At 38.9% G+C, this 26,408-nt stretch overlaps 1 long non-coding RNA gene across 3 annotated transcripts in view; it reads right to left on the reverse strand.

Moving 5' to 3' along the window:
* Nucleotides 1–1,166: 1,166 nt before the first annotated feature.
* Nucleotides 1,167–26,408, reverse strand: part of LOC131906033 (uncharacterized) — an 82,061-nt gene continuing 56,819 nt past the window's right edge. For all 3 annotated transcript variants that reach the window (XR_009378104.1, XR_009378103.1, XR_009378106.1), the window contains one exon: nucleotides 1,167–1,482. This is a non-coding gene — a long non-coding RNA (uncharacterized LOC131906033). The remainder of the gene's footprint in view (nucleotides 1,483–26,408) is intronic.

Raw genomic sequence — 26,408 nt, forward strand, 5'->3', positions numbered from 1 at the left:
GGGTGGAGTTGACCACAATGATCTCATTGAGCAGGATCTGAAAGCAATACACTAGAATGTGATGTTATGGGTCCTCAGCTGCTCCCGCTGGCACGCTTGTCAGAATCAGGGCTATCAGGATCAGCTGCAAGGTTTCACATAATGACTCAACATCATCAGAATCAGGGGAAGAGATAGGGGACTCGGAACGCTCTAGGTCCGAAAGGTAGACGCTGCTTTAGCAGACATGGCCTTTTCTGATCTTTCCTCCTGCAACATTTCTAAGGCTGCCTGCCCATTCTCTACTGCATTGCTGCAGCAATGCCCTTCGAGACACCCTCTCACTAATTTCCAAACTGGTCTAACCCCATGTTTAAGCGTCCCTTGTTTTGCAGCGAAGTCTAGATCACAGCCCCACTTTTCCCAGGAAGCTACTGTGAGGCTTCCGGAAACTGTGAACCAGGGTGCCACAACATCACATTCCTATAGAAATCTTTCTAAAGTACTCTTCTTAATCTTTAATTTCTTTGAAAGGAGCAGCTCATTAAGAACCAGAAAAATTGGGTGTGAAGAAGTTGCGCCCATGATACTAGCAGCACTTTTGCCTTCACTTGCTCTCACTTTCTTTAATTTTCTCGTCCGCTTTTGTCGCGGCTCTTTCTTTATCTATAGATGAGAGCAAAATCTGCTTTTATCGTGGTTCCCCAAATTACCTGAGGACTTACTGGTATACCACCCTGACAGCAAAAAGTTCTGAGCTCCACGAAGAGCCTGAGGTTCCCCGTATGGGCCACCACTTGGTGCGACCACCTCGACCAGCAAGGAAGACACAACACCGAGCTCTTCTTTCTGCCGTTTATTCAGGAACCTTGAACAATCTTCTGACCCCGGGGAAAGCCAGCCCACGCCCTTTATAGCCACTGGGCAACCAACCCCATAGTGCCATGTGGACAATGCTGATAGGGTCAGACATATGCAAGCAAGCCAGATTCCACGCCCAAGCCAAATAAGGAGTTGTTTATCCCAGAGAACACCTGCCATCGGAAGGTGGAAGCTGGACGCCGGCACCATCTTTGAGGCGCGGCCATGCACGGCTCTCTACAAGGGACAAATCCTAAGGATATATGAAATATGATTGTTTTCACCAAACAGAAAGAAAAATGAAAAAGAAGAAAGAATCAAACAGCTGTTTTAATGATGTGTTTACTTCTTGTAATGGGGCACAGCAGAAGAACCATTGAGGAGATTTAAACAAATGGCTTATGTAGCTGGATCTTTATGCCATCTCATTTTAGCAGCAGAGAGGCTAGATCTCATTGGCAAACTTACTCTACAGGCCATGGGAACTTTCTGACAGGAATACCCTGTTCAGATGGGGCAAAAATCATAAATATTGATTCTATTGTTGGCTATCCTCATCCAAAGTAAGTGATTGATACTGGAAATAAAGGGGCACTTTTGTATCCTGTGCAGGAACACATGCAGGAACATTTGCAGTCCATGCTGTAAAGAGGAATCAACACATGCATGTCATGACTAATTTAGCAAATAGACATTTGTAAATATTTTGCTTTGTTTTTCATTTTTGTTTTGTTCTGAGGTAATTCCCTCCCAACCATGAAGCAGTATAAGGATGACACCAGCAGAAATTAACTGGACCCAGCATCTCAAGAAGCACCTGACCGCCAAACACCTAAAAATGAGGGAAGAGTTTAAGGGGGAATAATGGGGGAAACAGAAAACACAAGCCTAAAAACGCTTGCTAACCAAATGGCTGGTGGAGTGGATAAAGACTAGACTTCAGGATGATTGACTTCCCCTACCCTACCCCCTCCTTTCCCCTATATGATATGCTGGTTATAGATGGGATGGGAAACTATTTTTTTAGGATATTAATCCACAGTCTTCTCAGATTGCTATCTGTCTGAATAACAAGCATCAACAAGTGATAGAAGCAATGACTTGAAGATGAAAATGTCACCAATATATTCTATGTCCTTTCTAAAATTTTCTCCCTGTGGGATGATTCTAATCCCAAACATCAAATATGTGGGGGGGAAAAGCAGGAAAACTAGAACTCAAAAAGATCAGAATAAACACAAGTTTATTTGGTTCTTCCATGGAGTATCAGAAAGCATTCCTAGGAATTTTCTTCTAGCATTTAGTGCTTAAAAATGTTCTCCACAGACATTTTCCTACTTGAATTCACTATTTGTTACATACAAGCATTAGTAGTCCAAAATTCCTTCTGTTACATACTTTGAAGAACTGTGACCCACCCAAGAGGTGTGTTTCTATGGTTATTTTAGTTTCCAGTTGACAAGGAAGATTAACCATCATGGGGTCATTCATAAATATTGGTTACTAACCATCATGGGGTCATTCATAAATATTGATTACATGAAAGAACAATGGAGGCACAATGGAGTGAAAGATGGCTGTAGATAAATCTACAAGATTTGAATTTGCCTATTACTGATAGACAAGGAAAAACATTCATGGAATTTCTCAGAAGTACATTTTCATGTACAAATTGATTCCCAAGACTCACATAGTGCCAACAAAGTGCTTTAAAATATTTTCACTTCCATCTTGGAAATGATCAGATCCACCCCAACACTACTGCCCATTAAGAACACAGTATTTATGTCTAGTTAAGTCTTGAAACTATACACTTAGAGTCATGTGCCAGAGGAACTAAGGAACTTCCCAAGAGAGATGCTGTTTCATCCCTTCTTGCTATCTCATCACAAGTCAATAGCTGGAGTTGAGAAGGGATTGGTCTTTGGAGACCAAATGGTTTTTGAAAGAGATCAGCTGATCCATCTAGATGTAACCCTGCATTTTTGGAAGATGACAAAAGAAAGGTCTTGGCTTCTGCGAAAGGGAGTGTAGATCTTAGTTTGAACTCTGGAAACTATGTTTTAACCCTAATTCCACCACCATCTAGCAAAGGAACTTGTGCAAACCCTTTCTCTCTAAACATGAGCTTTTTGTCTATCAATGAGAAAATAGGAGTCATAAATACTAAGTCGTAAATACACTGACATGGCATTACTAGTAGAAGATTTCACACCTGACTTCCTGTCATGGGTTACAATCAAGATACAGGCACCCTAAATATACCATATAAATTTACCTTCAGACTATGCATATGAGGTGGATACGAAATGTAAATGAATTCTGTGTGTAGTCTTGGTCCCATCCATAAGACATATCATTATGTACACACGAATACTTCAAAGCCTGTAAAAGTTTGATATCTAAAACACTTTCGATCCAAGCTTTTCAAATAAGGGTTCCTCAATTTGTAATGACAGCAATTGCTAACACACTGAGTATTCAATAATTCTAAACACTCTGAACATGCCATCTGACCTGGACCTCACCTGTGTTCTTTGAAGTTAGACACCGAGCCTGGTAATTTATCTAAGATTACACACAAAAATGGCAGAGTCTGGCTTTAAATGCAGGAAGGTCTCAGTCTAAAACCTGAGCTCATAATGGCAACAGTAATAACTAGGAAAAAGCATCCCAAATTAGAAAACACGCTGAAAAAAATCAAAGTACATCAAATGCATGGGGCTTTATGAGTAGCCATGAGACTTTTAGCATCACTGTGCAATTTACACCAACATGAGGCAATAGACATTTTCCCCTTAATTATGAGAAAGTACCTTCTCTGTGAATTATTGTCATTCTGATCATCTATATGCCAGATCACCCTGGTCCTTAATGCTAGGCTGTTTAAAAAATTACTGAAAAGATATGGAGAACCATACCAGGAGGCAGGGAGTGACTTGTAACTGTCTTCAATTGCCATGGATGAGCTGAATAATACAGGTTTTGTATAGTTTACTACCCATCAGAATAATCATAAAAAGTCCATCCAGCTCCTAAGTCTTGGTTTCATAATGTGCCAAATAGCAAGGACATTATCTTCTGATTTAAATTGCAGGGCAGAAGTGATTTCTGATAACAAAAAACACAGATGATTGAACACTGGCACCCCTGGTAGCAAGTGTGTTTGCAGGGTGGAAAACAAGCAGGAGTAAAGGGTTCTGACAGATAGGCTATATTCTCTTAGAGAGTACACATAACTGGGTTCTAATTGCTTGCAGTAGGAATTGGTCCTTGACTCAGGTTTTATCAACTTCCTTCTTTTCCTTGTCTTACTCCCCCAGTTATTCATTGTGTTCATTGAGACAACTTCTCAAGTCATCTATTTGTACCCAAATTTGAGGCAACATGATTTTTGAAAAGAGAATACTAACTAAATATTCATTCAGTAAGCAAGTCCAGAAGACCAAATCATAGCTGGGACTTAAGATTTTCTGTGCCAAGTTTGCCTGTCCTACATGATGTCCACAGAGGTGAATCTGATGCATACTGTATCCGTGAGTAGGTTCTACTTATGGCATAGTGGACCTTAATATAAAGAGATTATCTAGGAATCCCTGATCCTAGTACCTGAGCCTCTCTGAGACATTTATTCTCACCTATTTGCCTAAAAAGAAGCAGGAACAACTCAACATGAGTGTAGCCTTGCTGCCTTGAAGATGGATGTGGCAATGTTATAAAAAATGTGGCTGCCTCTAGGAACTCATAGCTGACAGCCTATGAGAAAATATGGACCACAGACAAACAACCATGAGAAACTAAATTCTTACAACATGAATGAATTTGGAAATTATTTTCCTCCAGAGCCTCCAAATATAACCTTAACCAAGCCAACAACTTGAATCCAGATGAGCCCACCCAGACTTGCTGCCTAAGTCTCTTCATGAAAATAAATGTGCAATATTTCAAGCTCCTAATTTTGTGATGACTTGTTACATAGCAATAGTAATAAATCCTAAAATGCCAATCAAAGGGAAACACACCTACATGTCTAGTTTTGAAAAAAAGTCAAGTGCTTTCAAGTAATGTTTCAATAATATTTGCTTGCTAAATAGTATACGTAGTGCATCTTAAAATATCTTACTGTTTTTTAAATTTTAAGTATATGCCTAATGTTGTGTGAGTATCTATATGGTGTATGTACAGGTTCAAGTGGGCTTGTGCATGGGGGAGGCAGATAATTATACATGTGTGTGCATTCGTGTGGAGGCTAGAAGTTGATATGAGGTATCTTCCTCAATTGCTCCCCAACTTATTTTTTGAAACTTGACCTCTCTCTAAACCTGAAGCTTACTAGTTCATCCAGGCTGGCTGGTCAGTGAGCTCCAAAATCTACCTCCCCAGTGCTGGGGTTACAGACATCAGGTACCATATTCAGCTCTTTACATTTGGTGCCAGGGATCTGAAATTAGGTCCTCGTGTTTGCACAATGGGTACTTTATCAGCTGAGCCATCTCCCCAGCCCAACATTCTTTCTATTTTTTGAAAATCAAGCTTATTCCAAATGATTCCATGCTGAAATTTAATTTGATGACAATGCAAGCATCTCAAAGTCAATCGCTTAAATAATTAGTCTTGATGGAGTGTTTCAAAGAAATTAAACCATGACAGCATCAGTGTGTAGGAGCAGAAATTACTTTCTACAGGGGGTCAGGCTAGAGGGAATAAGTCGATGACATCGTGGTTCTTAAGGCACCACCTCGCTTTTAAGTGAGGCTGTGATGAATGTCTACAGGATGAAGCCATGAGGTTAGGCAGGAATTTTAGATCTCTCAGTTCTCTCTGGATTTCCAGCAATCCCAAACTGCAAAGGAGCCAGGTACCGCTTGTTCATGTCTCCTCATTTTTCCTCCTTTCAATTGTTAATGCTGACACCTAGATTCATCATGCTGGGGTAGATTTTAATGAAATCAGAAGTGAACAGAAGTCAGGCATACTCTGTGTTGTCACAGAACCCCAACTACTCAGACAGGATGCAGTTGGGAAACGCTGAGCCCTGACTATCACACAAATGAAGGCAGATAAGGAGCTACAAACAAAGGCAGGCTAGCATGAGATGAACTCAAGCCAAGAAAGGCCTAACAGACATGTGAACTACCTGCCACACAGGGGTGTACTTTTACCATGTTGTCTTTCTATATATTTGATTTGGGCTATAGTTTGCTGTTTTCAAGCTTAGATATTTTGATGCCTTTGAAGACACTTACACCACTGAGCCATGTGTTAGTGTGCAGGAAAGAGCACTTGGAAAGAAATGACACAGTTGGGTCCAACCCTGGGCTCTATTTGTTCCATTTAATAGATAATGACATGTTTTCTCCTATCTCTGGGTTTTTGGAAGCCATACTGGCCAACTTCTTCATCCTTCCCCAGCTCACATCCATGCCATATAATCTGTTGAATACACAGGTGCCAGATGAATGCTTTATAAATATGTATCACATCATGTCTCTCTGTTTCTATCCTCTAATTGCTTCCCATCACATACAAAACAAAGCCCCAGGCTTCCCAAACTTAAACCTTCAAAGCTCTATGTTACTTGACTTTTGTGTACCCCTTTGGTCTCTCAGTATTACTTTCTGTTAACACTTCATCCCACGCTAGAATATTTTCGTATGCTCTGATAAGCCATTTACATGCTTCCCATCTTAGAGCCTTTCACTTAACATTCCCTCTATGTAGAAGATCTTCTCTAAGGATTTTCTTGTACTGGCCTCAGCATCTTCTTTACTGTTTTCAAACACTGTTCTCTGAATTCATTGCATTCATTTGTGAGTTGAATTTTCTTCTATAACAAAACTCTAAAAGAGATTTTTGTCCATGATATTTACAAGCATCATATACCCACCATGTCTAAAAGGGTGACTAGTATACAGAAAGTCAACAAATATTTGCCAAGTGAATGAATGAATGAATGAATGAGTAGTCTAGCCACCATCTGCCATAGCACATTTGTAGTCTCTGCTTGTCAGAATATGTAATCAGGCAAACTAAAACAGCCCATTTCCCAGTGTGCCATGAAACAGAATTTCTAGGATACCAGCATTATAGCTTTCATGGTGGAAGCATTTAAACACTTCACATACCTGGCCTTGTGGGAAGGAAGAGAAATACACATAACTGGTGTCCATTACGCCATCAAGGAAGGAGCCGGCAAGTTAAAATCCATTTTCCCTTTCCTGTTGCTTATGGAGCTGGGTCTGTTTATTCCCCTCACTATCTTGTCACAGTTTCCTTCCCTGTTCCCTCCATCCACTGAATTAATGAGTTTGCAAAGAAAATGGACTGTCTCTGCCTTTGCTATTACTTCAAGGTGACAATGAAGCTTTGTCCTTCTGTAGGAACTGGCTTCCCATTGGGCCTTTGACTGTACTATTTCCTTGAATGCCAAACCCAGGAAAGGTACTCACTTCAAAAAGTTATCTTATACAATATCAGAAGCTCTTTTGTTCTAATAAATGGTGGTTTTCTGCAAATTAACATATCTAGATATAGTCACAGCTAGTACTGTTGATATCTTCATATATTATATAATATCTTCATATACATATGTAAAGTACTCAAATGTCTCTCAGTTCCCTGACTTAGGAATGTTAGATTCTAGGGGTGTGTTTTGGCTTTTGCTCAATTAAAGAATTTTAGAATTCACCCTCAAATCTGAGGATACTCACCCCTCAAAAGCAGGCAATTGCTTTTGCTTCCTAGTCACTTTTTGCCCTTCATAAGAACTCACCCTTGAGAGCTGACAAATAAAGATAAATTACCAGTCTAGAGCATTCCAACTAACTAAGCCACTGTAGTCACTCCAGTGAAGCCCAAAGCCCACATTTTGCTTTGTTAGCTAAAATTTCTCCTCTCATTGTCTCCAACAATGTGACCTAGAATTGTGTAATTCCAAGAAAAGGTTGGAAGAGCCAGGTTCTTTATCACAATGCCTTTACTTTCAGACTTAATGATATTCCTTGACTGGAAAATGAATTGTTTCATACTAAAAAGGTCTGTGATAGAATCCCTGGGTTTCTAAATAAATAAATAACTTTTGCCATATACATAGGAAGTGTGTGTGTACATATATATACACACACTAGATTCTATACTGTGTTATAGGGCATAAAATTAACTGCTAATATAAGAATTTATATTTACCTGATAGAGAAACTTATATTTAATAAATTTACTGCTTTACTGTATGCTAGAAGTCTTGGATTAAGTTTTATTTGTAATACTTCAGTTCATCTTCACAGTAATTGACAGGCACATACTTTATTAGTACAATGATGAACATAGAATGAATAAGCATTCTAGCAGAAGTATTGGCTTGTGTCTGTAATCATAGGAATCCACAGAAAGTGGACACATGAAGACTTAGAATCCAATGTCAGCCACATCAACATAAAAATATCAAAGTCACTGGGACATATGAAACCTTATGCAAAAAAAGGTGGTTTAAATGAATAAAGAATTCTAGAATCAGACTGCTTGGGTTTGGTACCCCAGTCCTGCCACTTAGTAGTGATGAGACACTGGGTAAGCTATTTAACCTCTTTATATCTCAGTTGCTTAGAATAATCACTATCACAGAAAACAGTTTCCCAAACTCTGAACACTTTAAAATCAAGTGCCAGATTTGGGCAATGCACTTTATACCATTTTATTCTTATATATTTTATCACTATTTGCATATTATACCACTTAACATTGCCTTTTACAATGCCATTCTCGCACTTGCTTGTAAGAGAGTCAAATCTCAAAGGTTAAGGTCACAATCCTCCACAAGCTTCCCTCTCAGCCAGACACCACACACAAACTCCATAGCTCTCTGGCCTCTTGTACTTCTGACCACCTAACTAATATTGTATTATGTATAAGGGAAAACATGTTTATATTTCAGTAAGATAGGTTGCCTAGATCTAATCACATGTCAATAGAAAAAGGACCATATTTGGGACCACAATTTCATCATAAAAGGATATGCATTAGTCACAGCCAAATAATAAAATCACATAGGGTGAGATCTAGTACGACCTGCAAACACTAAATTTCCATGCCCTTGGGATGCACCTCCTTCCTGCAAGAGAATGTGTATCATTAGCAGAAAGCTCCTGTGAGCTAAATATCCAGACTGTTTGCTGTGTTTCACTATGTAGTTATGGTTGACTGAACCACTGATCATGGGATTACACCCAGTCTTCAACCTCTTGAGAAGTAGGTGGAAATCATGTGACCCAAAATCATAACTCTCAAATTATTTGGAGAATCTTCCCAGAGTGGTTGGGCCTCATCTTAAAATTACTAAGAGGTCACTATGAGTCACCTTTTCTTGGCATAAGCCCTGAGAGAGCCACAATGAATAAAAGGAAATTTATTATCTCTTGACAATTCCAAGGAGTAAGAAGTCACCTTTCAGTGACCAGAAAGAAGGGCTATGATCCCAAGACTTAAGAGCTTGAAGCAGTAGGATAAAAACTTCAAGGTCAGCCTGAGTCACCATAGTGAGCTACAACCCAGATGAGAAAACACAACAAGACATTCTCAGAACAAAACATAATTCTTCAGTGTATGATTTCAGTTTCCTTTTCATTTTAAATAAATTTGCTGTCATTGTAAGAAACGATATAATGTAATCACATCCTATCAGTGGGAGTCATAGCTTGTCTAAAACACCATAAAAGAGAAGAGTGACTAAAAATTTTAAGTGTTATCTTCATATCATCCAACATCATCTACCATCACCACTGACATATTTTTACATCAAGTTTGTTATACCATTTTCCCCAGCAAATCACTTCCCTTTCTGTGGCCACTATTGACATCCAACTTGGTGAACCAATGAGTTTTATCAGGGTTATTTACAGGATCACCATTGAATGTGAATAGAAGCAGAATGTATATACTTAAAAATTTATCAGAATCATACTGTTCTATCTTGTTATTTCAATTGAAGAGACAGTAATTCTAGCATAAGGAAAAGACTTGCCAAAATCATTTTGCGGTGTGCCTTATACCATTTCATTATTATGCATTATAACACTATTCATTTAACGTTGCCTTTTACAAAGCCATACTTCTACCTGCTGTTTAGAGACAATCAAATCTCAAAGGTTAAGGTCATAATCCTCCATAACTCACTGTCAGCCATACACCAAACACAAATTCCATAGGTCTGGCCTTTTGTACTTCTGACCAACTAACTAGTATTTTATTATGTATAAGGGATGAGCATATGCATATCTCAGTAAGGGGGTGGCCTAGGTCTAATCCCATATACATAGATAGATGACTTATTTGGGACCACAGTTTCATCATAAAAAGATACCACTTAGGACTCCATCCTAGTCTTTGACCTTCATATCATGGGTCCTTCCTTCACTCCCAAAAGTTATGTCATCAATTGTTATGTGACACTATTCCTGAGGAGAAATGAACATATATCCACTTATCCCAGATATGGAACCAACCACAGATCAAAGTGAGGACACTAATGAAGTTCAACTTGATGCAGCAATGAGTTTTATCAGGGTTATTTACAGGATCAGAAATGACTCAAAGACAGGCCGGGTGGTGGTGGGACACACCTTTAATTCCAGAACTCGGGAGGCAGAGCCAGGCGGATCTCTGTGAGTTTTGAGGCCAGCCTGGGCTACAGAGTGAGTTCCAGGAAGGGCGCAAAGCTACACAGAGAAATCCTGTCTCGGAAAAACCAAAAAAAAAAAAAAAAAATGACTCAAAGACATCGACATTACCAAAGTTCCCCAAAGCATGGGTGACAGCTGACAAAAGCTGGAAATACGGAACACACTGTATAGTCTGCAGGTAGCTCAACATGTTAGAGAGTGTCCTTTCCTGGTAGGTCAGTTGGCCTAAGTCTCTCGCAGGCAACTTGGGTGGTCTCTGCTTCTTCTAGGTTGCTTGGCTCTTCTAGGCAGCTCAGGTTGTCTGAGAATGTCTTTTAACACTCCTTACTACTTGTATATGCTTGGGAGTGGGTAGTGAATCTGATCAGTTTCAGGAACTTCCTGAAGCTATTAAGATGTTTGTTTCCTGAGCTTAATAGCTTCTCTGCAGGATAGAATGTTTCACTTTACCTTAGAGCAGTGGTTCACAACCTTCCTAATGTTGTGACCATTTAATACAGTTCCTCATGTTGTGGAGATCCTCAACTATAAAATTATTTCATTCCTACTTCCTAAATGTAATTTTGCTACTGTTATGAGTCATAATGTAAATATTTGATAGGCAGGATATCTGATATGTTATCCCAAAGGGGTCACAACCCACAGGCTGAGAACCACAACCTTCGAATATACTGGTTTTCACCTCCTTCTTAGCATCCTGTCTTAAAATATCCTGTTGTTCTACCTCCTGTTAAATTCTGTGTCTTAAAGAGCTTCCCTCCAAAACAGAAGGTATTAATTTTGGAGAAAAGTGCTACATACTATCTGTATTGGCCTAAGAAGTGAATGTAAGGGAGGGCCAGACATTTTTCTTTTTGTGTTACATGCATCAGTATTTTAAGGACAATGTGTAAAGTGCTGAGAATTGGGCTGGTCAGTTTGATGAACCTTATAGCTGGTATTCTGTGTCAGGTAAGCTCTGATTACTATTTCTCCCCTGATATTGAATGGACATTTTGTGCAATATCCTTATCCCAGCCTGCAGGCTTATGGAAATCAATCTTTTCTCCTTCCTATTCATGTATTGCCCCACCAGTCTCCAAAAATAATAAGCACAATGTGGGTCAATGTAAAAATGCAACTGAAGAAGAGCTAGCTTAAGGAACTTGTATCTTGAAGAGAAAAAAAAGTGGAATAGCATCTAAGAAACTTTCTCCAAGCCTTCTGAATAACTCCACTTTGCAGCTCTTCTCCTCTTCCTTCCTTCCTTTCTTTTCTTTTCTTTTTTTTTTTTTTTTTTTGCTATTTGTCTTATGGAAATTATAAAGTAAAGGCAGAGACAGGCATCTATTTGTAAATTTAACATTGATTTTTCTCCTTTTTGTATATATGCCCAGACATAATTGTAGTGAAGTCTTTAAAAATTTAAAAATACATTAAACAGATAAATGGGGCTCCTAAAAATGTGCATGTGAACAGTTCTTTCCTTGACAAAGCGTTCTGCTATGAAAACTCAATGCATTCTGGGAATACACGCTCATAGACTGAAAGTTATCACCCGAGAGGTACTAATTCAGATACTGGCATTCTATAGTTGGGCTGCAAATGGACTCTCACGTGTTTTAACTCTTCTCTTTACATTTTTTTTTCACTCAGCATGTAAGTACTGCAGTGCACTTTTGCAAAAATGTCTCCATGTCATTATCTTCTCCTTTCCACTGGCCATCACGGCAGTCCAGGGCTTCTGTGCTCTGTTCTAGGTTAACTGAAGCACATATCAAGCTGTCCTGAGAGTATGTGCATGTCTGGACAGTGCACAGATCTCTGCACAGCAATGCTTCTTACCTATTCCTTCAGTTACTGGGTCCTTTCCCTTGCTGGGCAGACAGTATATTTAGTAGAGGCTCTTGGGTTCTACGACTGACTGCCAAATAACTCTCCTACATTTGTTAGCTCTATCACTTTAGGCAAGTAGATTTGCATTTTGAATTCACTTAGGAGAATCTACTTATTAGTTGTTATGAGAATTAAATAGGATGATCCGTGTAAAGAACTTTGTATAATGCATGGCATATTGTCACAAAAAAATAAATAAATAAATGGTAGCTATTTTATCTGTGGGACTAAATCTAAAGCCCTCAACTGTATTGTATTACCTTCCCCAAACTAAGCCATCCCTTATGCCTCTCAAGTTTTTATTACGTGTTTCTTAAATGATGTTAGCAATGAATGATTCATTCCAGTCGCCCAAAGCCAAAGTTGTAAGCAATCTATCCTCAAGGAAATATGTTTCTGTGGACAAGGCCAGGCAAGGCACTGTAATTCACCATTTTGTTAATTTCTATTATGCCTCAGGCTGGGAAAATCTAATTACCAGGGTAAGGGAATCACCACTCATCACCCCAGATGGAAATGCCTGCCAACCACATCGTAGAAACACAAACATTTTGGATCAACTGCCTTTCTTATCAAAAGGTGAAAAGCAATGTCCTCTGAGGTAAGAAATTCTGCTCTAGATAATAAGAGCTAAGCTCTGTTTTTATATATGTTGAGCCTCTTTCCCCAGCTGGACTGTAGTAAGTTGCTGGAGGTTGGAATGCAGCTCTCAAACATGTTTTATTGTTTTCAGGAAAAAAATTCACTTTTCGGATGATAAAAAATAAGGAAGTTTTTCATTTGTTAGTTTTGTCTAGCATACACAGACAGCAGAAGGAGAACTTGTTAGTCCCTAGTCTTTCTCTGTCATTCTTGTTAGAGAAAATAGAGAGGAAGAGTCCTGTCACTACATGTAATAGAAACAAGCTGAATCCAGCTATATATCTGGTGCATGGTTAAATCAATAAATGACTAAAGACTTATGTAGACATTTGTCAAAAGATGGCACATATATGGGCAACTGGTTTCTGGGTCAGCACCTTCTACTTACCAGGATGGCACCAATCAAAAGGTCAGTGAGCTATCACCTCACACCTGTTAGGATAAGTATTATCAAAAATTCGAGAGATAAATGTTGACAAAGATGTGGGAGGAAAGAAGTCTGTTATGCATCAACAGTGGGAAGGTAAATAGATACAGCCATTATAGATATCAACACAGAGATTCCTCAAAAACTTGAAAGTGTCCCTATGGTGTAGCAATCCTACTTCTGAGTACATACCCAAAGGAAGTAAATATCCACAGATGAATGGGTAAAGTAAATTTATATGCATATACATACATATATATACATATATACATATATATATATATATATACAATCCTAATACATACATGCATACATACAAACTTATATACATATATTCACAAGCAGTGGGGGTGTATTATTCAGGCAATGAAAGAAGGAAGTACTTTTATTGTGACAATGAAGGTGAACCTGGTTGGCATTATATTAAGTAGAATAAATGAAAAATACAAGTACTCTTTGATCTTATTTCCTGTAGCATCTAAAATAGGTGAACTCATAGAAGCAGAAGTAGACTACAGAAAATGAGACATGTTGGTCAGGGGTCCAAAATTTTACAGGATGAATAGTTTTTGTGCGACTACACCATGACTACCATGGCGACTACATGCTGTATTGTCTGCTTGAAGTGTGCAAAGAGTTCTCAGGAACCCTTACCATATCAAAAAGAATGCTACTTATGAAGAAGTTTGAGTTTCATGATTATTTCATAGTGTACACATGTATCATATCAGATGAAATCTATACAATTAGTATTTTTCTGTATAATCCAAGACAGTGAAAATTTTAAAACACTAGCATAAGCAAAATAGATAGGGCTATTCCCTCATAATTTTAAAACTTATGTTTATGCCAAGTCTGAGAATTCTAAATCCTAGAGCTCTAATGATGTCCTTGAAGACACTATTTCCAACTGTTATTGCTAATCTTCTTTACACTGGCATCATCCCAGGCTCTTCCTTTATGGTCTTCTCTATGAGATCCATCAGCCCCAGTCTCATAACAACTAGGCAAATACAAGCTTCATTTTCCCAAAACTGATGAGTCCTGATTTGACTTGAGCCCCATGCCTTCCATAACACTATTCACTATTTTTGGGGAAGAGCAGATCCTCAAATTAGTCTCCCAAGAATGGAATCCCAATGGGAAAGGATAATTCTTAAAAGAACAACTAGAGCTATTCAAGATAAAGGTCAAAGGGGTCAAGGCTACTAAGATGGTCGGTAGACACCTAAAGCTTTGAACATTGCATGTGTAGCCTTTGAGCCCCTAAACTAAGAGCTTAAAGATGATGAGCTTTAATACCAACAAAAAGATATATAGCACATTTCACTCTGCAAATTAGAGTCATTTTGTTCACTCCGTATCCTTCTGAGAGTCCATTGCTCCTGTTGTCTCTTTTCTGTTTGTCTTTGTTGCATTCCCTTGTGTGTTCTCAAGTCTGAGGAAATGATCTGTTAAAGCTGGTTTTCACAGGACACTGACTTTATCTGCTGAAGCCCAGTAGAATAGGATAATGACTACTTCATTTCATTTGAGCTCTACAGCAATCAAGTTTTCCTTTCTTGAAATTGCATTGCTCCCTTCTGTCTCATCATTTATATTTTGATCTGTCCAACATCTCCAAACATGGATTGATTGATTACCTGTACCAGGCACTGGAATAGATACAAGTGCCACAGGATTTTGATTGGACACTATATGAAGTGGTGTTGTGTGTGTAGTAGCAACATTGTTAGAATGGTGTTGCAAGGATTAAAGTTTACAGACTAGAAACAGATATAGGTTCAGCAAAACAATCCTAAAATTGTAAGATCTGGAAAGAATGAAAGAAAATGGATATATTAAAAAGGAGACAGACAGACAGACAGACAGACACACACACACACACATACACACACACACACACACACACACAGAGAGAGAGAGAGAGAGAGAGAGAGAGAGAGAGAGAGAGAGAGAGAGAGAGAGTCAGAATCATTCCAGAATGAGCAGACACAGACATAGAAAACAAAGGGCATCTATGAATATCTGAAAGTGATTACTGTGGTTGAGGGCTGAGAAAAGTAGGCTGCTAATTCAGAGAAGATATTGGACTAGAAATATTGGGTGAAAGGAAACCAAAGGGACAGAGAGATGGAGATAGTCATCTAGAAATTAGACTAAGAGAAGGTGATGATGAAGGACAGAGTATAAGTAAAAAAAAAAATCGTATGAACCATGAAATATGGTATAAAGGCAAAATTTCTAATTTCAACCTCAACATAGTTTACTGACACCTTAGTGGATTTGTAAATGCAACTTCCTGCGTGTTGAAGTAGAAGAACCGTTTGTATCTATTCCAAAAAGTATCTAACATGGGTTATTCTTCTGACACAGTAATTATGAAAGTTGAACTTTCTATGTAATTCCACTGACAATTAGTGCAATAATTATGTATAACTAGTCACATAGCTAGGCAAAACATTTGTCATATTGTCCCCCTTTAAAAAGTGATTAAAAATTATTCTGGGGAGAGGGGTGTGTCATCTAATATTTTCCCCCTTTTCTTCTGTAAGCTATATCAAGGCAGGGTGTTGGTGCACACCTTTAATCCTAACTCTAGGAATGCAGCGGCAGGCAGAACTCTGTAAGTTGGAGGTGAGCCTGGTCTACAGAGCAATTTCCCACCCAGCCAAAACTACATAGTGAAACTCTGTCTCAATCAACAAACAACAACAACAACAAAGTAATACCAAGTCATTTTATGATAGCACTATATAATACATAAATTTTGTTGCTATATATAAATCATTGTGTTTGCTTTTTTATTGGAAAGTTTGCTCCCAAATAATAGAGACAGCAATAATCAAACATCCTCCATCTATCAAAAACCCCAGGATCAGCCTTAACTTCATTGTTATTTTTTCCAAGATCATGATCTCCCAGAAAAAGGCTTCCAAGTCTGAAGTCCTGGCCACTCTGGCCTACAGAAGACATTTGAATTGGTCTCACCTGATGGAGATACATGGCAGCAGGAATGTGACACAGTTGATCACATCACATCCCTAGTGAGGAAGCAGAGAGAGAAGAATGCTGATGTTCTGCACGCTTTCTCCTCTTGATTCAATCTCAGACAATGGGCCACAGGATAGTGCTACCCACCACTCATAACTAGAGGTAACCATGCTCATCTTCTCCTAGCTTCCAGCATTGCTGGCATGCCTTGCCATTTTGAGCTCTACACTTATCATTGCTTGACATCTCATTATATGTCTTTGGTGCTTCTGCTAATAAAGTGCAACCTGCCTTATCCTGGTCAGTACCTAATACCTCTGCAGCTTCACATCTTGTTTATGCATCCTTTGGGGGAGTCCATCCTTCCAGAGGTACATGAACCACTGAGAGCTTGATGGGTTTTGATGATAAACTGAAAATTCTCTTGCCTTGATTTGTCTACAATGCTGATCTCATAGCATTGTTATGAGGCTTAAGTACAAGATTTGCTTAGCACCACGTGTGCCACATAGAAAGACTCAATTAAATAAAGTTTTCATTATGTCCATGGTATCAAATACACTACAATATTTACATGACAAAAAAATCTTCTGAGTTAATTTTCATTCCTGTATTTGAGGGGAAAAATGAACTCATATGCACAGCTTGTCTATAGCATCCACATTGGTAACATTCACTGGATGCCTCCTACTCTACCAAGTACTACTATATTAGCTTGACATGTATTAATTCTTTCAGTCTTCAGCATGGCTACTGGTGAGAATACTAGGGTTATCTTTTTTCAAAGGTAAGGATGTTAAAGCATAGGAAGATGAAAAAGTAACTTTTCCAGTGTTACACCACCAGGGGATAGTGGAGTCAGCACGTGCACCCATGGTATGCGTCATCAAGAGCCCTGTCTTGGACTCACAGTCTTACACACGTACACACAGCACACAGTGGTGAAGCGTGTCTGAGCACCTTCCAGGACTACCCTGGAAGGAAGAGCAGATGCCAAGCATGATGCACTGTACTCTGAAGATGCCCCAGAGTCCAAAGAACCATTATCCTGGGAGAACAACAAAATGCTGCTAAGTCTCATCTGTTCAACTTGGGCAAGACAAACAAAACATTTGTGACCTACAGTCTCCGTTTTGTAGCACCATCAGCAATACACCACACATTTGGTTTTAGCTAGACCTTTCCAAGCAACCAGGGCATGGTGCCTCAAGGCTGAACACACACAGAAGTGACAGATGCTGTCCACAGAAGGCTAATGCCATTGTTCTCTGAGACTGCAGGAAGAATGAGAATTCCTCTAGAACCTGAGCACCGCACATTTATTACAGCTCCCTCAAACTATTCTCTCTAGGTTTTTATGAGTTTGGCTGTCTTTCTTACTCTCCACAGAAAGCCTTAGTAGAGCAGGTAATGAAAACACAGAGGCTTTTCTAGAGCCAAGTTTTATTTGCTGAAATTACCCGCAGGATCTTGAAGTCAGAAGACCAGATGTGTATTTTATGTTCTGTGGCTTTCCGTAGAGAAACATTTAAAATGGCCCATCTGTATCAGATCCCTAGGTCTGCCAGAACAAAATACCACAGACTGGGTGGCTTAACCAGCTCAGATTGATTCTCTAACAATTGTGGAAGCTGGAAATTTGAGACCAAGGAATCAATGGGGTTTTTGTCCTAAGGGTTTTCCCACTTGCCTTGCAGATGACATATCTTGCTGTATTTTCTTATAGCTTGGGTCCTGATGTCCCCTTCTCATAAAGATACCAGTCTTCTTTGATTAGGAAATTGTAGCATGAATTCTAATTAGTATTAACAAAAACCAAGAGCCAGATATCAAGGTAAATGCTGGAAGATCAGAGAGACAAAGGTACAAGCCATAGCCAAGTCTCACCTCACCAGCTCCTGAGCCAAAAGAGACCCAGCTTCTGTCTCCTCCCATGTTATATTCCTCTCCCTGCTCAGCTATACCACTTCCCGTCTCTACCTCGCTAGTGCTGGGATTAAAGGTTTGTGTGCCTCCCAAGTACTAGGATCAAAGGCATGAGATTCTAAATGCTGGGATTAAAGACATGAGCCTCTACCGCCTGGCTCTGTTTCTCTTCTAAATTGGATCAATCTCGTGTAGCCTAGGATGGCCTTGAACTCCTGATCTTCCTGTTTCCTCCTCCCAAGTGCTGGGATTAAAGGGGCATGCCACCACTGCCTGGCCTTTATGGTTAGTAGTTGGTTCTGCCCTCTGATCTTCAGGCAAGCTTTATTTGATAAAGTACAAACAAAATATCACCACAGGAAATAACCTAATAACTTGACATTAACTTCGTTACTTCTGGAAAGATTCTTTCTCCAAATACTGTCATATTCCACAGCACCAAAGGGAGGTTAGAAACTCAACCTAGAAGTATATGGGGTTAGGGGAGAGAGGACACAAATCACAAACTAGCCCACAACTCTCTCCAGTATCCATCTGTTCATCTCTAGGGTAACAGGTCCCACCACCTCATAGAAAGGAGAAGTGATTCTGAATCTCTGAATGGGAGTATTTCTCTCAAATTTAGTGAGTTGGTGGTAGCACTGGGGATTGAACCCAGAGCTTTGGATACCCCAGGGAGGTGCTCTACCACTGAAGTCCATCCACAGCCTTAGTATATTTTTTAAGCTAGTTTTATTTAGTCCATTTTTCTCTTTTATTTGATCTAAGAAAGGGGAAGATAAGTGGAAAGGCTACTTCTCTTTCTATAGGTGTACTTGTGATCAGAAACTAAAGAATGATGAAGTACAGTTCTGGCATAAAAATGTTAATCAATCAATCAATCAATCAATCAATCCAAAGGTGATCCACCGGCCAGTTGTACTGAATGTATAACCAACCTCTGTTCATGGGCCATTTCCGTGTAAATAGTAATTTGTAATTTTAATCTCTTTAACACTAATGATCATTTTCCGGCTTTATCCCAGGCATGTAGGACAAAGACTAGAACTCCATTAAAACAATGGAAAAAATGAGGACTCAGATAAAACAAGAAGTTGCTGTGTAAGAGGCAAAAAAAAAAAAAAAAAAAAAGTCCATTTCCAAAAGTGCTTTGAGCCAGCTAAGGTCCATTTACAGATGTTGGACCCCTGCCCTGCCAGAGTCTGATAGACTAGCTACCTGCAACCTAATCTGAAGTTTAGAATAGAAAATTATTATTAGCAGCCAAACTTGCCTGCAGATGTGACAAGGTCATATTCCTGATAAACTTTAAAATAAACAGGATGTGAAATATAGAGATAAGGTCACAGAAATTGTAGAAGTGGCCAACCAATGACTGGTCCAGCATGAGACCCATGCCACAAGAGTGAGCTCACCTCTGACACCACCCGGAGAGCCAGGACCCAGAGGCTGGTTGGCCCAGAGACCTAAGATAGAACCAAACACAACTGGAGGGGGGAAAAAGCCAATGTAATGATGTCTAACGATATTCTGCTATACTCATAGATTGGTGCCTATCCCAATTGTCATCAGAGAAACTTTATCCAGTAACTGTTATAAACAGATGCAGAGACCCACAGCCAAACATTAGGCCTAACTCTGGGAATCCTAGTGAAGAGAGGGAGGAAGGATTGTACAAGCCTAGGGGATCAAGATCATCACAAGTGAACCCACAGAAACAACTAATCTTGTCTCATAGGAGATCACAGAGTCTGACCCGACAACTAGGGAGCCTGCACGGGACTGACCTAGGTCCTATACATATATGTGACAGTTGTATAGCTTGGTCTTCTTGTGTGACTCCTATCAATGGGAGCAGGGATTGTCCCTAAGGCTTTTGCTGGCTTTTGGAAACCTACTCCTCATAGGGGGTTGCCTTGCCCAGGCTTTACAGGAGGGGAGGTGCTTAGTCTTACTGAAACTTGATATGCCAGGCTTTGGTGATACCCATGGGAGGTCTGCCCTTTTCTGAACAGAAATGGAAGAGAGGTGGTTTGGGGGTGGGAGTGGGGGGAGGGGATGGGAGGAGAAGAGGAAGGGTAAACTGCCATTGGGATGTAAAATAAAACCTTGAACTTAATTTAAAAAATAGGCATTAGAGGTGGAGGGGATATAAGACCCAGATGATCTCTACCCTGCTGATTACTCAGCCAGTGAGGCAGGCATGCTGAATTGGAGTCCGCATTTTCAAAAGATGGCCAGATGTCTACATGCACCTTAAAGTCAATAAAACAGATGTTGTAGTTTTCATTACTTCCTTGCTATAACTTAAGCCACGAAGATCACCAGAACAATGAGTTACTGGCTTCATAGCACATGGCCAGGTAGAAGCAGGGTGGGGACAGAATCTCTGGGATCCTATAGACTCTGATAGCTTAAGAAGCACAGGCACTCCTCTGAAAATTAGTGCCTCCCTCCCATCTCTCTCTGTCTCTGTCTCTGTCTCTGTCTCTCTCTGTCTCTCTCTCCTCTTTAATGGCCATTTCAGTTGTAGGCTCATGGCCACAATGACAGATGAGTAATGTCTCCCAAACAGAGCTATTGTTCTCCTATAAATGACTTTAAAAAAAAAAAAAGCAGTTATTTGTCATTTTAGGTCAGGGACTTTCAACCTCAGCACAATTGAGATTTTGGCCCAAATAATTTGTTACTAGAGCTGTCCTGAATCTTACATGCTAGTTAGAAGAGTTCTAGGCCTCTGCCAAATGGAAGCAAATAGTACCCTACCAAATAATAATAATGATGATGATGATGATGATAATGACTTGCACATGTCATTTTCTGTGGATCTAGTATAGTTCACTTAAAATTCATGAGACTATACTAGATCCACAGAAAACTATCTGTGCAAATCTTTAGGAAGCAAATGTAATTAACAGGTGTTCTCACAGACAAAGCCCATCATTATATGTACATTTCAGCCTAGATGTGGTATTTTATTCATTCTTCTCTAAAAACCACTAACTGGAGAGATGATTTTTGTGTGACCTAACCACTGTAAGCCCAGCAGCCTCAGAGTCTTTTGGATGTTATCACTCCTTGGGTTCCTACAATTCTAGAATCTATATTACTCATTAGGTTCATAATTATGTCACATCAGTAACATAAGATGCTCTGAATTCTTGACTGAAATTATTTAGCAGTGGGACTTGCATAAGCAGTTCATTGTGTGTATGTGTGTGTGTGTGTATGTGTGTGTGTGTGTGTGTGTGTGAAAGAGAGAGAGAGAGAGATTAGCAACAACATATGTATGTATATATTTAAAGACATAGTAACAACAAAATCTTAAATGCCGTAGTCTATTTCAGAAAATGAGTTTTCTGTGCCAAAAAAACCCTAAAAGAAATAAACAACTGAGAATATTGTAGAAATAAAAGCAAGACAGATCTGCAGATGAAAAGGAAATAATGTGCAACAACCCACCCTACCAGGTAGTAAAATTTCATAAGATTATCCATTATATAATTAATATATGATAAGGTACAATGACAGTGAAAAAGAAGGATGTAATAAAATTTCATACAATAAGATCACATCAGAGATTTAGTAGAAATAATAATGTTCCAGAAATGCACACAATAATATTTAACTATTATTAATATCACAGAAATGTCAGTTAGAATGTAAAACTGCAAGTATCAAATGGCAAGTTCACAGGAGAAATTTTGTAAATCGTATAACATTAGCCAAATAAAGCCCTCAGAGAAAAGAAATCTTAATGATTTTCTGTTTTGTTAATTAACCATTTTTGATAGATGCATAAAATAATACCTTTAATTAAAAGACAAATCTCATTTTTTTAAAAAAATATAACTAACACACAGATTTTGTGGAAAACTTTGAAACTATGTATATATATATATATGATAAGTAATACTGAAGTGACCTTAAATTCTATCCTCCACACATGCCACTAATAATGGTGTGTTTTTAATCTAGTAATTTATTCATATTTATGGCTGTGGATGATCTTTGTGAATTTTTTGTTGGTATAACAGAATATCTGCAACTCTGGTATAATGCAAATGTATTTCTGACAGTGCTAAAGGCTAGGAGGTCCAATGTCAAGATGTCACCACATGACAGGGGCCTTCTTGTTCTGCCGTGATAGCAAAAGGCATCACATGATGGGTAGAGGATTGTGTGAATTCTAGTATTTTGTCCTCTTCTTGAGAAGCTAGGTTCACCATGGGAATCCTACACTCATGACCTCATCCAACCCTAATTACATCTCAGAGGGAAGTCTGTTCTTAAATATGATCAACATACAGTTTAAAGAAAAATGTTTCTAACATATGAACTTTTGAGAGACACATTGAAGCCATGACATATATTATTTTAGGTTAAACTTTTCTCTATTAGTTACTATTTGAAAATCTAGTACTAGTTACTAAGTGTTTAGATAAGTATTCTCCAAAGAGTATGTAGTAGATGCTGGGGCCTCAGCTTGGTGCTATTGAGATGTAAAAAACTCTACAATATGAGTATCTTTTACTGACAGAGTCTGACCTGAGTGCTCCAAGGTTCTTAACCTCTTATCTAAAGAGTTGAAAACAAAGGCTTAGACAGATTTACAAAAGAAACAAGATGACTTTATTTGGAACAAAGAGATAATACATATTAAAGGAGAATACAGTTCAATATTGATATCAGGTTACATAAATGAGGCTAAATGATGGCCCCAATGATTTTCAGAGCTTCCTTTTATGGGGTTCAAAAGAAGAAAGAGTTGATTACTGTCTTAGTCACTATTCTATTGCTATGAAGAGACACTATGACCAAGGCAACTCTTATATAAAAGAAAGCATTTAACTGGGGTCTTGCTTGCAGTTTAGTCCATTATGATCATGCAGGAAGCATGGTGGCATACAGTCAGATGCTGGAGCAGTAGCTGAGAGCTACATACTGATGCATAGAAAGAGAGGGGGGAGGAAGACACACATACACACACACACACACACACACAGAGAGAGAGAGAGAGAGAGAGAGAGAGAGAGAGAGAGAGAGAGAGAGAGAGAGAGACTAGACCTAGCATGGGCTTTTGAAACCACCATAAGAGCCTATGGTGGCCATTTTTAGTCAAATCACCAGAGTTAGTAAGGCTATAGTATGGGTGGTTCTCTAGTCTTATTGATAGATTACATTATATAACCCTGTCTCTACTGTGCCTTTCCCTTTCCATAATGCACCTGACTTTGATTATACATATGCCCAATTATGCATAGACATAAGATGTTAAATAGATAATTCTATCTAAAAAGTTAATAGAGGACACAGTTTTGCCTTACTGTGCATGTACCCCAAACCAGTTCAGGTCAGATCATCCACCTTTCTATTTTTTCATACCTGGATGTGATGGGAATACACTTAAATAGAAACTATCTAAATGTTATTGTTACTAGGGGTGGGGAAAATCATACCATTGTTTGGAGGTGGGAGTACATGTAAATCAAAGAAGGTAGGGATTCAAGGGTTCTGAAATTGCTAGGTCTATTTTTTGAAAGGGTGTGTGTATGCAATCATGTTCAGGGGAAGGAGTAGTGCTATCTAGTACATTACTATAGGGTGACAGAGGAGGGCGGAGTTGTGAATGCATAGCCAAAAATGCAAATGGGAGTCCCAGGGTTCTAAAGTGTCTTTAGCACTTACCTGCCTCAGTCTAATAGGATGTATGTGGGTGTTGAGTAAACACCTTCACAGGGTATTGTGGGACCCTGGGCCTTTCCTATGTTCCCTGGCCATATGGTGAGCAGTGTTATCCAGCAGGCACTCTTGCCATTTGTACAGCTCAAAAGCTGATTATCTCAGGTATTTGTTATAATAAAGGAAACTACCACATCAAATAATAATTTATATACATATATGATATGTAATAGTTTAAATAGTCATATCATGAAACATTAAAAAATGTCAAATACTAGCTTTAAAAAAGAATAAGAATAGAATAAATGACACTGTAGGCATCACTATAAATTGCCATCATTCATCTTATCTAGCTGTAAACCCTTCAAACTGCAGCAATGCCTGTTGTGACAAGATTTGCCCATGTAATAGTGGCACAAATATTATGGGGCTAACCAACAGCCTTCTGATAGAATTCAAGGTCCATTCCACAGGAGGAAATGCATGCCTGGTACTTATAGATGGCCAAAAAGCAGTTGTTGAGGAACTTGCAAGCCCCAGGAGTTAAGCTTCCAGTAATTATTTTGCTAAATAAACATAATATCAAACTTCCCTTTAAATTTGTATCTTTCTAACTATATAGTTAGATATATAACTATATCTTTCTAACTATAGTTTCATGTAGCTCTGAGACCTCATCAGAAATTTAAAAACCAGTCAAAGTTCAGAGAATAAGTAACTGACTGTGGAGTGCTCAGCCACAAATGGAACATTCATATAAAACCCACTCCCCAAGGCTCAGGGACTATCAGGGGAGAGGTGGCAGGAAGTGTGTAAGAGAAAGAGGTGGGGGAGGATAAAACCGTGTCATCTGGACATGACAGAACTGCTACACTAATGAACTTAGCCACTGTGGTTGCTACACCTTTTCAAGACATTCCTTTCTATTCTGATACTAACTTCACATTAGTGATTATTAATGATTATGTTAGCACATGAGGACCCTCATGTAGTGAATAAATAATTGCTTATTCTGTTAGTTCTTGTACTAATGCAATTTTTTTTTAATTCTCTCAAAAGAGAAGTGGTAAGCTAGAAGAACCAAACTCAGGGACAAATTAAAATGGAATAAAGGACTATGCTATAGTTAGAATGAAAAAAGTCTAAGTTTGAGAGTTTTGTTACATTAGTTCACTATCTAGATGACTTGGGGCAAATTAATTTAATTTTCTCACTCCAATTTTTCAAATATAAAATGGAAATAACTAATAAATAACTAAACAGAATAATCATAACACCAGTGAATAAAACCCTTCCTCAAATTCCTAGTGTTTACCACACAAATGCTCAAATGATGCCTTGTGGAATGGCTGACAATCACTATACTCATTAGTAAACAGATAATAAATACTAGCAATTGCTTTGAGGCTCAGTGGATATAACAAATATAGAATGTAAGCCCTATATAAGTGCCAGCATTTTTATAAGTCCAAAGAACATGATGATTTTCCCACTTAAAAGGTAGACAATTCCAACCCACTGCCCATCTTCCTTTCTGCTGCAAAAAAGAAAATGGGAGAACTTGCAGTTTCAGGATGGAGTCATGACAGTGGAGTTTAGGAACCAGGCTCCATGCCCCAAAGTACAAAGAAGTACTGATATGAGAGTATTTTCCTTAATCAGCTGAGACGATTCTGAAAAGCATGAGGGGATAGGCAAGGCTCTTCAGAATTGCACTGTCTTGCAGGCACTCCTGCCTACCAACTGAGACTCCCTCTGTCTTTCATGGGCCCCGGGAAAGGCAGCCATGTCAGAAGGGCCAGGGAAGCATATGGCAGAAGAACAGCATGCTAACAGCTGAAGCACTGTTTTATAATAACACATAAAAGTAACAGCTATGGTAGCTAAAACAGGATTACTTTTAATGTATGCACAGATACACATGGAGAGACATGTCTTGAAAACTGGCACAGAGAGACTGTCTGAAGAGGCAGATAGAGTCAGTCAGGAGTTTGCAAGCTCTTATCTGCAGTGCTAACACACAGTAAGGCTAAAGTAGGGAGGAGGCCAATACCCAACTGTCTCACATTACTGTGGTCTTAACCACTAGGTGAAAATCCTAACACACATCAGCTTTACCAGGAGCTGGGCAAACACACAGTGACTCCCTAAGGCAAAGAGTCCTGGTAAATTATTTTAGATGACATGGTTAGGGTTTGAGGTTATCAAAAGCTTCTTATTTACTTCAGAAAATTGTATCTCAGGGCCAACCTATGTGAAGATATCTGAATCTGCTTCAGAGTTTATCCCTCTATCCAGACAGGTAGACTGTCACAGAACTAAAGTAAGTAGAAAAATAAATTATTTTT

The sequence above is a fragment of the Peromyscus eremicus genome, chromosome 3 (genome assembly GCF_949786415.1).
Source record: "Peromyscus eremicus chromosome 3, PerEre_H2_v1, whole genome shotgun sequence".
Lineage (NCBI taxonomy): Eukaryota > Metazoa > Chordata > Mammalia > Rodentia > Cricetidae > Peromyscus > Peromyscus eremicus.